Here is a 9,131-nt window from a genome sequence, read left to right as displayed (position 1 = left end):
AATCTAGAAACCGAATGTTCATTTTATCAAAGAAGGGCCGAACCTTGGCAAATTTGTCGTTTTTGTCTAGATTATTATCGTAACAATGTATGTTGGACAAAATATGGTATTATGACAATCTGGAGAAATTTTCTAAAACATTCTTCTTGAAATTGAAATATAGCCGCTCAACAGCAAAATTCCAATAAAAACTTTAATTTCTTCTGTGGTAACATAGGAGTGCTTGTTTTTACTAACTGCATATTTATTTGTGCAAGTAATAAACATATCGATTATTTTCTTATCCAAAAAATTTTCAAATAGCTGTATTGGAGATAAATTATTAGAAGGCAATGAGAAGTTAGGTCACTCAACATCAAGATCCACATTTTCTATATCACGTTTCTCTCACTTATATTGCCTTTTCTTTATTTCATCATAATGATTTTTTGATAAAAGTGTATAGCGGAGTTCAGATAGTGGGATTTTATCTTCATCTTCCCATTCGTCGTCTTCGTCCAAGTTCTGATATTCAAATAGTTCAGCTAGAGCTCGAAATTGCAAATCCGGTAAATTATTGACATCAACGATATATTCATCGCCTGAATCTTCATCAGTTATCACATCGCCCGAATTAGTAGGCACCATAATTGAAACATCAATTAGAGTTTCATAATTTTCTTCGTTTTCCTCTATTATCGAAAGAAGATCTGCAAACGTCGCTCCCTTAAAAATGTATTTGTATTAGCTCACTGTCCTTTTACAAAGACACCCATAATTATACCCATGTAGAACTATAACTTCGTAAACTAGAAAATTCAATAGGACTTTATGACAATTATTCGTAAATAGTATTTCTTATAATTTAACAACATTTAGTGCAAATCTAGAGCAAAACTTCAGAATAAACTTACCCTACAATCCTGAAGTCGCAGTAAACATCCATTATCACTTTTTAAATACTAAACATTACACAAAAACCACCAAATCAATAGGGTATTTTACAGTAGAATAATAGTTTATGTTTAAAAAGAAGATAAAAGAGTGCTGCCATCTAAAGGAAACTATCTAATTTAATGCTAGAACAATGTAAATAGTGATGTGTAAAGCGTCCTTCTAGAAGAACAGTGGGCATATCTGGTTTAATTTAATCTCAACATGGTCATTTTTTAAATACATAGCCAACTATGATTTTCATTAAAAAAAAAGAAAATTATGTATTTTTTATAAAATCGACTATAGAAGAAAATCTAAGTAAGCCATTGGATTGCACTCGAAAAAATGCCTTAAAAATATGTTTACAGGATGTTGTGGATATACCTGCCAGAGAATCTATAGGTCTTAAATAATTGCAATTTTTATAAAAGCTAAAGAAAAATATTCGCTACAGGGTACCGTCTAGTGTTTTTCAGGACTTTAATGTAAATTCTTGTTAATTTAAGGTAGTTACGCATAGAATAATTTAGAATTAAAAACGTGTAATCTTCGGGTCCAGCATCCTCGTGATACGCCTATGAGCGTCACTAGTTCGAGAGTAAATTCCGCCAAGCACAGGGTTTTTTCACTCATTATCCTTGGATAATAAACGAGATAAATGGTGGAATTTCCAGCGGCTTCTCTGTAGGAACTAGTACCAGGGTGCAATCACGATTACCGAAAGACCCCAAAAAAAGGCCAAATAATGCCTCCCAAACGTTACGCTTTAACGCAGCCAATAGTTATTGGACCAATAACCACCCCATAGTTTATGTATGCCTATGGTTGTTCTCCAATTGATGGTGTATTTAAGAATTTGCAACATGAGGCAGAGCTCTCTTGCAATCTTGCACTCCCGCGTCTTAAGACCTTGCTGTTGGTTCTCAACTACCGACTCACGTGTCTTCTTATTCGTTACGTGCCTCCCGTAAATGAATCTGTGAAGTGGTTCCCGGAGGGCCGAGCGGAAATCCCGGAGGAAGTATCTGATCCCGACTGGTTGATCTCACGACGAATCCTTCGCAAGTTCACAGTCGACATGCCGTAAAACAGTGAGTTCGGGAGTGTTAGTGCTATATCTGGCAACAGAGAAGAGACACACAGGTTAGTTGTAGTTTACCTAGCATAAGAACGGCATTGTACAATTAGTCTTAGGTTGTAGAGTGGCTTAGAGAAATATTTTTCTTCCTTGTAATTCGGTTAACTTCTAAAGTTTCCTAGGTTAAGCTGTAAAAATACCGTTAAGGGATCTTTTAGAAAAACTTAGGTGGTACCCCTTGGCAAACACATTATATACGATAATTTTTTTCTGTCATTAATAAATTCGTATACAGTAAAGAATGGCCTAAGATAATTTAAGAAGCAGTAAATAAGCTTTCTTCGATTCTTTAAGAGGCGAAGGGAATGACTCCCCAAATACCATTGAGGAAAGGGTAAGTGTGGCCGACAAGGCAGGAGCAAGATTGGCTCGGACAACGCCGGTGCCCCGCTCGCGACGGTCTAATAACCACAAATTCCGCAATAACAACTGCAATATTCAATGAAATAAAAAAGTTATAGGCAGTTTTCAAAATGAGCGAAAATTGAAAAACATCCTATATCCTGGTTGGCAGTGACAATATCGTTAGGTGATCTTTACCACTAAATATTTCTCAGAAATCGAACCCATGACATCTAAGTCGAATTTGTTTCATCTAATTGGGAAATAGGTTTTCTGTCTTAAAACAGACCAATTCCGACCACACTGTCCAGTGTATAAAATTGGCATTGAGTGAGCTTACAGTACATATTTTCTGGGAATAATATTATGCTCCTCCTGACAGCTACATGTTAACTATTAAAGTTTCACCTTAACTATATGGCCTCATTCAATTATTTTCAAGTCATTTTTCAATTCATTCAAACCACTTTATTAATACAGTCGCGAGATTAATTATTCGTCCACTTAAGCTATTTTTAAAAAATCAATCATAATAAAGACAGAAGCCGCGTCTAATGTAAAATAAATCTGTTTGCAATTAAATTATTAAGTTTTTGTCAAATTAGGAGAAAATCAAAATATTTATCAACATTTCTTGGGGCATAATAATGCTTTCGAATTTATAATGCGGAGCGAAATTATTCGTCCACTTGACTCGCCCAACAAAATATTTGCTATTTCTCTATTTCTTTTTTGTAAAATTCCTCTAGATAGATTAAACAAAGTATTTGTGATATCTAAGTAGTATTCACATTCACAGATAGCGAGTTAATTTTAAAAATGGGTCGTAAATATTCTGAAATTCCTGCTTATTTGAGAGCGAATTAAATGAAGCTCTCTTTGAAATGGGTTTTAAAAAAACAGTGAAACTTTATTAAGAAATTATGATGGTTTACACTACACGACACATTAGGACGAACAGCAAGTATGAATTGATACAGCTTTTACACGATCTTAAAGTGGCGTAGAGTAATACAACTTAATACTAGTCTAAGTACTTGGCAACAACTAACAAATTAATGAATTAATAATTTTACATTGGCATGATATACTATATATTATAAAGAAAGCATAGTGAGCACCTTCGCTAGCATTAGTTATGTTTCGTGGAACCGAAACAGCTTTTTTTAAAAAAACTTCACAACACTAAAAACTTATTTTTCAATTTTATTAAAATCAACTTAAAGACTACTTGACAATTTAAGGAACGAGCTTCTAATGAACCCCGACGTACGGCTGCTTAAACTCTTTATTATAAATTCTTGTCCTGATGGGTTTGCTTACAGGTCGTCGGGGCTGTATTTATACTAAGCAGCTTGACTTTACATGGGGCATTGTCCTGAATTTCTATAGGGCTTTCTTTAGGATACAAGTAGAGTTCTGGTTTTATGTGTTGGCATCCTTTCTCGTAATACGCGTAGTGCAATTGACTAATTAATAAGAACTTATTTTGCGGTACAACAACCTTAAACAGACCTTTTATGTAAATTGGAATGGCATACAAATGAAAATATTTAAAATCCTGGTTGTTAACTATGGGAATATGTAAAATATATATAATTTTGTTATTCAAAATGAAACATTCTAAATCGATTATTTTTTCAAATAAAGGAATATTTTCAAAAGTTACAGCAAGTGGTAATTGATTTGATCCTAACTAACTTTGCAGGTTTATTAATTCTGTATAAAGATCTTTTGGTTTTATTACACTAGGGCGTATCGTTTTGAGCTTAGCGAATACTAGCGAGTTTTCTATTTCCTGCAATATTGAAGCGATTACTTCATACATGTTTATTATTTCACCAATTAATTCTTTCAAAAATACACAATTTCTATCATCTATAACGTCTTTTACATATGGTAAAATCTTGTTTATCTTATCTTCAATTAATTTATCATTTTGAAATAATTGTTTCAATGTCTGATTAAATGTTTCTATTTCGGTGATGGATAATGACCTTTGGTTTAAAATTCCTGTTTATAATTTTCTTTGGTTTTCTTCCAGGGGACTGATAAGTTGATCATATCTATCCCCATCGGATGCATCAAGATTTCCCGTAATCACGTTAAAGACAGAACCTATACCATTCATTATTCCTCTTTTTAATCTCGGGGAATGAGGTACAATTCTTTCAAGCCTTATAACTTAAATACTTCTTAAGTGTTTAAAACATAAAAATTAGGTCAAATTTTGATAAAATTCAAATAATTTAAAAAACCTTAAGTTTTAGGTCTAGTAAACCTTATTAAAATAGACACTTATTTTGATCGGAGAATCCAAAAATGCAATAATATACAGAGGGTTTCATTTAAAAAAACACAACTTTGATACTTTTAGGGCTTTTGGGACACCCTGTATAATATGAAAATAATTTTTAAAAATAGCCATAATAGATCCCCGTATAGCCCAAAAGTGAAACCTTTTGAAAGCCTCGTATTTTAGCCATAATGTTCCGCGCCGTATAGCGTGAATAACCCTGTATGTATGTCGAATAGGAGTCGTAATCGCGTTCAGAATCCATGTTGAAGAAGTTAAATGCAGTTAAATGATGACGTAGAATCTATTACACTCTTAACACTAATTACTCTACAGCTGGGGGCTATTCTCCAGAGCCTGTTTAAGATTTCGATAATGAATGACATATTTTTCTCCATGATTCAAATAACAGATTCACTTTTTATGCTTAGAATTAGGTAGACAAATATTTTCAGTTAAAAAGGGTAACTCATTTCGTGTTTCACGGAAACTTTTAGGATATTTGATATCTACTTCAAAAACGTAACCATATTCACCATCATCTTCTAATAATTCAATTTAAAGAGAATCTAGTTCTTCATTAGTTCAGGACGGTTCCAGGTCGGTCAAGGAGGAATCTATACCCGAGGTTTTAGTGGGTAAGGTACTCCTGCTTGCTAGAGGCTGTAGCCTCTGTTGGTTCGAGGTGAATCCCACACAACTTCAGCCGCTGGAAGACCAGATTGGCACAAAATTTCTGTAGTAATTCATAACTTTCCCAAGCGTTTCCAAGTCGTATAAGTAATCTAGGAATAGTATCATTAGGCCCTAGCTGAAGTTCCTAGCCACTACAGCCTTATGTAATCTACGACATTAGCAAGTTTTAGTTGAAACAAGCGAAAAATGTCAAAACAAATTAATGTTTAAATTTCTGAGTCCAAAACCGAGTCTAAATTTATTCAAAAAGTTGACTGCTAGAAAGGCCTCTTCATAACACTGTTTTTTTAAATATTTTGCTTTGTTACTATACAAACTTATGTAGATAACGATTTTAAAAGAAAAATGATAGATTTTTTTGACTGGGTAAAACACCTTGTCTGTAAAATTGATGTAAAAAACTATTTGTATCTGTTAATGAATTAGGATTACCAGGGGTACAAATACGAAATGCGGATTTTTTGTTCGAAAAAGACATATTAAATTTGGAAGAACGATAAAAGGTACATTAGTTAAAGTACGCTCTGTCGCTAGTGTTACATTTTTCCCATCTGTCGGGCAATTTGTGAATACCACGCCAGTAAAAAAGCTTCCTTTTTTACCATGAACCATTCATCTAGCCATTTTTTCACATCGTCGTACGAACCAAAGCGTTGTTCCGCAAGTACGTGACCCATAGATGCAAACAAGTGATAATCGGAAGGAGCCAAATCTGGAGAGTAAGCCGCATGGGCTAAAACCTCCCAGTTGAGTGCTTTCAGCGTGTCGCGAATCGGTTTTGCCCTATGTGAAGGAGCATTGTCTTGAAGAAAAATAATTTTATGTTGCCTTTTGTGATATTCTGGTGGTTTTGGAGCAGCGAACGGTTCAAATCGAGCAATTGTTGTTGATAGCGTTTGGTATTAACCGTTTCACCAGTTTTTAATATCTCATAATATCCTCTCCTACCACACAAAGCATCGTTTTCCAGCTAAAGCGATTTGGTCTTGCGGTTAATGTGGACGGTGTACGTAGATCTACCCATGACTTCTTGTGCTTGGGATTTTCAAAGTAAATTTCACACAATTTTCACACAAATTTTACACACATTCAAAACACTTTTCGTCACCAGTGACGATACGATGCAAAAACGACTTCTTTTGTATCTTTCGAGGAAAATTTCACATGTGTTTTTGCGCCTCTCCATTTGCTTCTCGGTCAACTCACTTACCGAACTTCTGAATCTTTCCCATCTCTCGTAGATGAATGGGAACAACTTGTTCACTAACGCGTAATTGCTCTGCAAGTTGTTTTTGTGTTTGTGCATCGTCTTCGTCCAACACTGCCTGCAATTCTGCATCTTTGTACTTTTTTGGCGGTTTTCCGCGTTCCTGGTCTGCAACATAAAAATCGCCACTTCTGAAACGCCGAAACCATCGTTCACACGTATCTTGCGATGGAGCATGTTCCCCATAAGCTCCTCGAAGTACTCGGTATGCTTCAGCAGCAGTTTTCTTCAAATGAAAACAAAAAATTAATGCTGTCCGTGAATCCTCTTTATTTGGCACAAAGTTTGACATACTGAACGCAGTACAACACTACTATGCAAATACTTTTTCAATTTATCATATAGGGGTGGTTGCCACTTGTTGATGGCTAAAAAAGAAAATAATGAAAAAACAATCTTTATTCTATTTGTTGTACTGATACGCTATCGATTTTTCAAATCCGCATTTCATACTTGTATACCTGGTATATGCAATTTTGCCCTGTTTTTAATTTTGAATATTTATGCCTCAAACACAGACTCAACAAACAGATTAACAACAATTGATTTTAGTTCATGTTTTTATTTAGGTACAAAAAGTTAATTATGATAATGTTGACCTTCCGGAATCGGCCGGACTATTGGAATTATTGCTACAAAGTGAACAAAACATAAATACCATATACTTACACACATATATATGTATTTTCTCACTTAAACTGTAAAAATGTTTTCAATACTACCACAAAGTTCCGTTTTTCTACTAGATTTGCAAATTGTAATGTTACGGTCTCCTGTCCATCGTACGTCGTTATATCGGTGTCCTTTAGAAAAAAAAATCCTTTCCCATTTTCGTCTGTGAAAGTCATACAGGTACCCTGATATACTGTTACGTCTGCCAGTTCAACAGCTCTACTTCTTCTTTACTAACTTAGTCTTCTGTCGTTCACGTTGGAAGTGACGAAAATCCATTATCAGCTTTTTCATATCCATTTTATTTAAAATATAAACTACTGTTACACGAAACGCGGCCGTAAGTATAATTCGGGATGTTAATGAGAAAAATGAGACAAAGGTTGGTCCTTCGAACGTTCTTTTAATGTCCCAGTTCGGAAATCGAATACCTTTTTCTCCCCCGATGCAACTTGTCATAGCCACCCCGAGAGCATCTGTTTTTCTTCAAACGGGTTGTTAAGCCACATTTCATCGTTCTTCTCACGCCCGCAGAATTTACCCTATTTTCTTACATTTAACTTAAGATGATCTAATAAACAGACCCTCTGCCCTTTTAAGATGATACTGATTGATGAGTTTAACGATAATACACTATAACTACTCAGTACTTTCTATTTCCAATTTATTTACATTCTAACATGGTATTAATTACAAGCTTAAAGAGTAAAACTCTACTACTACTTGGTATTTTCTATTCCTAATTTATTTGCATTATAATATTCGGCCATCCTAACCTGCTGCGCGTCCTCGTGAAGTCCCTGTTGTTGGGATGTTACTTTGGTCTAATGCTAAAACATAGAAATGTTCTGTAGAGGTTCATATGTATATACAAATGTCCATGCTAGAAGATTTTTTATACAGGGTGGCGCATTTCACCTCCCGTCTTCTATAGTTCGGTTATCATTGAAAGTAGGATTTTGATATTTTGTATACTTTACCTGTGTTTTAGGACGTACTCCGGGAAAATATTTCTAAATATACGGGATGTCTCAAAAAAGTGTGACGATACCGAATTTTTTTTAAATAGAACACCCTATATTTCTTTTTGTCATATACCTTCTTATCTTTATTGAACGTTCCCAGAAATGTTCTAGGTGCGTTATACGTATTAAATGCTACGTATCATTCTTGGATTAGGCAACATCATTTTATTGTAGTTCCATTCAGTTTTCTTTGTCTTTCTCATGAATGCAATTAATCTATGTAAACTCAACCTTTAGCCCAATAACAAAGTAATTAGGCTGAGGCCTACTGTAACAAGGTTGAAATAGAAAATGTTGATAGTGGTCAATATATCGATACAAAACCACCGTCTTAATTGATAAGATAGATATAAATATGGGCTTAAGCGAGTCTACTGACACTTCCCGTCCAGAATTCGAACCAATAGTAGTACCGAATGCGGATAGTTGGCCAGGATTGAGTTGTCTCAATCCTAACGAATCTACATCGTGGTGTCGACCACGTATAAAATACCGGATAGTGTCACAATATTTTCACATTTCAATAATTTCTATGATTGTCTACATATTCCTAAAATTTTGTTGAAATTGGTTAAATAATACCGGCGAAAAAAATAAAACCTAAAAAAAATTGCATTTGCATCTCTAGTTTAGAATAATGTTATGTACCCCGATGCAGGGAGATAGGTTTGGTCAACAAAAACGCGTGGGTTCTACTAGTCACTACTATAATCAACTATTCTGGTCGAGATTCTATTCGGAAGGGACTGTTTTTACCGTAAAGCTGTATTTATGTATATC

The sequence above is a fragment of the Euwallacea similis genome, unplaced genomic scaffold, assembly GCF_039881205.1.
Source record: "Euwallacea similis isolate ESF13 unplaced genomic scaffold, ESF131.1 scaffold_54, whole genome shotgun sequence".
NCBI classification, from domain to species: Eukaryota; Metazoa; Arthropoda; class Insecta; order Coleoptera; family Curculionidae; genus Euwallacea; species Euwallacea similis.
This window is presented reverse-complemented; position numbering follows the sequence as displayed.